Source organism: Tenrec ecaudatus (genome assembly GCF_050624435.1).
Source record: "Tenrec ecaudatus isolate mTenEca1 chromosome 1 unlocalized genomic scaffold, mTenEca1.hap1 SUPER_1_unloc_14, whole genome shotgun sequence".
Lineage (NCBI taxonomy): Eukaryota > Metazoa > Chordata > Mammalia > Afrosoricida > Tenrecidae > Tenrec > Tenrec ecaudatus.
The window spans coordinates 939831-946201 of NW_027457554.1; the positions used below are offsets into that span (position 1 = coordinate 939831).

General features: G+C 56.1%; 1 pseudogene; it reads left to right on the forward strand.

The window, feature by feature from the left end:
* Positions 1-436: 436 nt before the first annotated feature.
* LOC142435766 (large ribosomal subunit protein uL3-like) lies at positions 437-5158 on the forward strand (annotated as a pseudogene).
* The last annotated feature ends 1213 nt before the right edge of the window (positions 5159-6371 follow it).

Here is a 6371-nt window from a genome sequence, read left to right on the forward strand (position 1 = left end):
TAGGGTCCATTTCTTCACTCCTGCCCCCCTTCAGCAATCAAGTCCCATGCATCTCCTTGACTCCTTGTTTTAGGGTACAAAAGAGACCTTTAGGACAAACAATGTAAAGAAAACATCGATCAAGTCTTAAAAGAGACCACGACCACACAATGACCCAGACACATCATCCGTGAAACAAATCCAGGGAGACTCATATGTGTGTAAGAAAGAGGTCTACTGGCGATATCGAAAACAGATGGAAATAGAGTTACCATATGACCCAACAACCCCCGCACCCTTACTGGGCAAGAAACAAACCTAGATCAGACATCTGTGCTCCAATGTTCATTGTGGCACAGTTCACAATTGCAAGGAATTGGAAACAACCCAAATTTCCATCACCTGACAATTGGATTAAAAAGCTGGGGTACCTCTACCAGTGGGGATCAACGATGTAATGTCACACCGGAAGTTCTCGGCGCCCCAGCATGGGTCTCTGGGCTTCCTGCCTCGGAAACGCAGCAGCAGGCACGGCGGGAAGGTGAAGAGCTTCCCCAAGGATGACGCCTCCAAGCCGGTCCACCTGACGGCCTTCCTGGGCATGACCCACATTGTGCGCGAGGTCGACAGGCCAGGCTCCAAGATGAACAAGAAGGAAGTGGTGGAGGCCGTGACCATCATGGAGACTCCTCCCATGGTGGTGGTGGGCATCGTGGGCTATGTGGAGACACCTCGCGGCCTCCGGACCTTCAAGACGGTCTTTGCGGAACACAGCAGTGACGACGAGTGTAAGCGACGGTTCTACAAGAACTGGCACAAGTCGAAGAAGAAGACTTTCACCAAGTACTGCAAGAAGTGGCAGGATGACAAGGGTAAGAAGCAGCTTGAGAAAGACTTTAGCAGCATGAAGAAGTCCTGCCCGGTCATGCGCGCCATCGCCCACACCCAGACGCGCCTGCTCCACCTGACGGAGATCCAGGTGAACGGGGGCTCGCTCCATGGCTGAGAAGCTGGACTGGGCCTGAGAGAAGCTGGTGCCAGTGAACCAGGTGTTCAGGCAGGATGAAATGATCGACGTCACGGGGGTGACCAAGGGCAAAGGCTACAAAGGAGTCACCAGTCGTTGGCACACCAAGAAGATGCCCCGAAAGACCCACCGAGGGTTGCACAAGGTGGCTTGTATCGGGGCCTGGCATCCCGCCCGTGTGGCCTTCTCGATGGCCCGCACTGTGCAGAAAGGCTACCACCACTGCACAGAGATCAAAAAGAAGATCTATAAGATTGGCCAGGGCTACCTCGTCAAGGATGGCAAGCTTATCAAACAACACCTCCACCGACTACGATCTCTCTGACAAGAGCATCCACCCCCTGGGCGACTTTGTCCACTACGGGGAAGTGATCAATGACTTTGTCATGCTCAAGGGCTGCATGGTGGGCACCAAGAAGCGAGTGCTGACTCTGCACAAGTTCCTGCTGGTGCCGACCAAGCGCCGTGACCTGGAGAAGATCGACCTCAAGTTCATCGACACCACCTCCAAGTTGGGCCATGGCCGTTTCCAGACCGTGGAAGAGAAAAAAGCTTTCATGGGACCACTCAAGAAAGACCGGATTGCCAAGGAGGAGGATCATAACAGATGGTACAACTGGTGGGATCAGAATAAAGACTTATTTTACAGGGGGGGAAAAAAAACTGTGGTACATACATACAATGGAGTACTACGCATCGCTAAAAAGTAGTGATGAAAGTTTGAAGCACATCACTGCATGGGAAGAACTGCAGGAAAGCATGCTAAGCGAAGTAAACCAAGCACAAAAGGACAAGTACACATTGAGTCCACGGAGGTAAGCTTTAAAAAAAATGCAAAAGGGACATAGGGGAAAAGCTACTGTATGAACATTCCTGGGGTGAGGACCAGATAATATGGCAGGGACCAGACCAAATTCAGGGATACACATGGTAGACAGAAAAAAGAGGCGAGGAAAGAAAAAGTAATAATAATAATAAATAAATTGGTAGCGGGGTCACAGGGCACTAACCCGCCCAAGGGTGCCACCATGAACCCGTATATCTCTGATCTGCCTGCCTCTGTGCCTTTGCCTGTGCTCACCCTTTCTCTACTTGACTCGGTCTGACACCTGTTCTTTTGTGTCTGGCTTATGTCACTACCAGCAGCCCTGCTGGCGTAGTGGTTATGAATTGGACTGTGATCTGCAAGACCGGCAGTTCAAGTCCACCAGCTGCGACTTGTGAGAAAGATGAAGCTTTCTATGTCTGTAAAAGAGTTACCATCCCCGGACCCCATGGGGGCAGTTCCACTCTGCCCTTTAGGGTCACCATGAGACAGAGTTGACTGGATGGCAGTGAGTTGGGAATTTTATTTATTTCATTCCCAGCATGTCTTTCCAAGGTTCATTTGTGACCTGACATTTATCCCCCTATTTTAATGAAAGGACACCACTCCATTCTAGAACTCGAACTCACTGACTTGGTCCATCCATCTGTCCATGGAATCAAAGGTGGCTTCCACCTTTGGCTGTCGTAACTATAATGCAGTGATGTCCATAATTTAAAAGAAAGCATTTTGACATGTGGTTTTTAGTGGACACTGTGAGACCAGAGCATTTGTCCCTGCCGGTGAAGGGACTGGGGGTCAATCCTTTTTTTCCCTTCTTTTTTAAGTGTCTCTATTCCCATCTACAAAAGATGGACCCCACTCAGGACTGTATATGGTTTCTCTCCTTGAAACAAAATAATCCATTTTTGTGCCCATTACATATAGGGGGGCACGAAGCTTACAAGCTAGTGCCCAGACCTACAGCCACAAGGCTGGTGGCTGGAGGAGGTCTGTGTGCCCACTGTGGCTGCAGGAGGGAAAGAGCGGCCTGCAGGGGGGCCACTGGGCCTCAGAGACCTTCCAGGCGAGGCTACACGAACTTCAGCAGCTCTGGGGCGCGCTGAGGGCCAACTGTAGGAGGAAAGAGGCCACGCTCCAGGAGGCCTGCAAGGTAGGACTGTGCACGCCCTGGGCCAGGTTGGATGGGACCCCAGGTTGCCCAGTGCCCACTGCTCACCCCACGTCCTGCTCGAGGCCCTGCGTACGGGGGAGCATCTGGGAGATGGAGAGCTGGCTGCATCCTGTGGAGGGGGAGCTGCGAGTCCCTGGCGGTGGATAGGACTGTCCTGGGGTGGATTAGCTCCTGGGGTCACAGGCAGACGTGGAGGCAGCAGTGGCTGAGCATGCTCAAAGGGCACGGAGCCTGCTGGCCCGGGCCTGGGCCTTCATTCCTGAAGGGCTCAGCCTCAACGTGGAGGATCCTGCCCGGCTGCTGCTTCAGAAGTAGATCTGCCTGTGCCCCCTCCTCCTTTCCTGCAGGAATCCCACACCTGTCCCCAGCACACCCACTCTCAGCGCTCCTGTGACCAGCATGAGGAGCTCACCTTAAGACTGTCAACCCTGCACCACCACCACACCCTGACCCCCCCACCCCCATCCCTCACCCCCACCCCCCCACACTGACAGCAAGCTAGAGAGCCTGCGGGAGCCCTGAGGCCCGGAGCCTCCTTTCCCAGTTCTTTAGGGACACTGATGAGGAACTGGCTTGGGTGCAGGAAAAACTGGCCCTGGCCACAGCCCAGGACAACGGCAAGAGTCTGAGCGAGGTGCAGCACCTGCAGCAGCAGCACCAGGTGCCAGCCCACTCCAGGATCAGAGGGGAGGGTGTCTGCCCCAGCAGGGAGCAAGCACAGGGCCCTGAGTGACCACTGGAGACTACGAGAAGACACAATGTGGGGCCCAAGGAGGAGCTTCTGCCTCAGCCGGCTTTGGGACATCCTGGGCTCTTTGCTGACCATGGAGACAGGGTCCATGTCTATGGGGCCCCATAAGGCTTCATGGGAGTCTCCCAAGTAATGGCCTGTTCACATAGCAGCCCTGGAGACCTTGCGTACTCCACAGAACTTGGAGCAAGAGCTGCACAGCCGGTCCTGGCCAGGATGGTGGAGGACACAGGGCACAAGCTGCCGGCTGGCACTTTGCCACCCAAGAGGTGGCAGCTGAGGTGTAGCAGCTGGAGAGCGCTATGCGCTGCCTGTGCGCAGAGGCAGAGCAAAGGAGGCTGAGGCTACAGCAGGCTCAGGATGCCCAGCAGCTGCAGATAGATAGAGGTGAGGGGCACGAAAAGGGGGGGTCTGCCCGGTGTCCAGGGCTCAAGGGGACTCCTATGGGGGACCCAGACTCTCGATGTGCCTAGCAACTCCTCTAAGCGCTCTCTTGTTCCAAGGCCTCTCTTCCACACGTGTCCAGAGATGAGACCCACTGGGTCCTTTAGCTTTGCTTTCCTACTGAGGCAGAATGGACCCAATGGCAGTGGGTGTGGGGGTGTCTTCTAAGCCGGTGGCTCTTCTCAGTCGGTTATTGCATTCGAATGTCCTGGAACTTTGAAAAGATATGGACATGCAGCCTCCAATCCAGACAAAATCTGGATCTACAGGGGTGGGGCCTAGGCAGAAGCACCTTTTAAAGCTCTCCTGCCAACCCCGTGGGGAGGAGGCAGCACACCCAGGTCCAGTGGGGAAACAGATAAGCCACTCTGGACAACCGTTTAGCCGGAACCGCCGTGTTCTTGTGACACGGGAGAACTTCGTGGGAACGGGAAAAGAAAAGGCCACAGGGCTGCAGGGGACCTCGGGGAAGGAGCTGTCTTGCTTCCTGAGAACCAAGACTGCCTTCAGAGTAAACTGTGGGAAATAAAAAAGAAACAGGGGGCGGGCTTCTAAAGAGCAGCCAGGTGGGCCGGTGCACTCCTTCTCAAAGCTGCAAACCCAGGTTGGAGGCCATGGCCCGCCTGGCTGTCACCCCAGCTCCTGGAGGCAGAATCCTGGCTGGCAGAGCAGGGCTGTTCCCTGGACGGCATGAACACGGGCCTCGTGCACCCTGATGCCATGGTTGTAGGCCACCCAGAGCGAGCTGAAAGGGTTCTGCGGGCACCTGGAGGATTTTCAGAACTCAGACAGGTTGGCAGGGGGTGGGAAACCTAGAGAGCAGGGGGTGGGCAGCCAGAGAGGAGAGGGCAGTAATCCCCTGTGACTTTCCTGATGCAGCCCCACAGTGCTGTACAGCTGTGGGCGGTGAAGGAGGTCCACGCAGTACGACTATGGGCAGCGGAGGCCCAGGGGTAGTGCCAACTGGAGGGAGACCACGCCTGGCTGTACAGCAAGGTGGCCACTGCCGACTCCCAGGACTGTGGGCAGGACATTGAGGGTGTGGAAGTGAGTCGTGCCGGGAAAGTGGATGGAGGAACGGAGGGTAGGGTAGATGCTGGGTGGGCTGAGGGGGCAGGAGATGCCCTGCGGAGTTCTAGAACCAGGGCTGAGGGAAGTGGGAGCTGTTGGGGCCAGCTGGCCCTTTCATGAGTTTTAGGAGCTGCCTGAACCCTATCCACATTGACCCTCTCCAGCCCCACCTTTGCAGATGCTGGAACAGAAGTTCAAGGTCTTCCGGGAGAAAGGGCAGAGTGTGGGGCTGCCAGGGTGCAGGCTCTGAGGGAGCTGGCAGGTGCCCTGGAACTCGCCTCCCCCAGCTCCATGGCCCAGAGTCAAGTCCACAGGAGCTGGGTTGAGGCCACATGGGTGAGGCTGGACAAGGCAATGAAAGCCCGCACAGAGGTGGGTGCCTAGAGGGACAGGCCAGCGACAGCCAAGGGGCTCGGGACGCAGGGGCCTACCCCAGATGTGTGTGCGTGTGTGTGCGTGTGTATGTGTGTGCTCATGTGTAGGGGTGGGCATGTGGGTGTGTGCATGCGTACTTCTGTGTGTATTCTCGTGTGTGCATGTGTGTATGAAGGGGCATGGCTGACTCCAGCTCCCAGCATCAATCAGCCTTTCCCGTCCAACCACGCTCCTTCCTGCCCCCAGTTTGGAGTCCTTCAGCGCAGGTCACCCCTTGTGGCAGGAGCACGAAGTGGACTCTCCCAATGCTCCCTGAGCACAGGCCGCAGTTTCGTTGGGGGCACAGGCCCTGCTGGTCTTCTTGCTGACCGCCACTCTTAGAGCTCCCTGCCTCCCCTCCCCACACCCTCCTTTCTCGGGATCTGGTGTCTCAGTGCACTGAGCACCTGACAGGTCCTGCAACCGAAATCCTGGGGCTGGGTGGCCCCGGGCCAGCCCTCTCCACACTGACTGTTGGAGGTTCTACAGGCAGACCCCCTGACAGGCAGCCCACTCGCTCCCTGAGCCGCCATCCTCATGTGCTCAGGGCTCCCCATATTTTTGCCTTCCACCCAACATGCGTGTCCAGACCCTTTCCTCCCTCAGGCCCTGCCTGTGGCACCCGGGCCTCATCAGGAACCTGCTGTGATCAGAGGAAACCATCTTCTAACCACCAAAGGGCCAG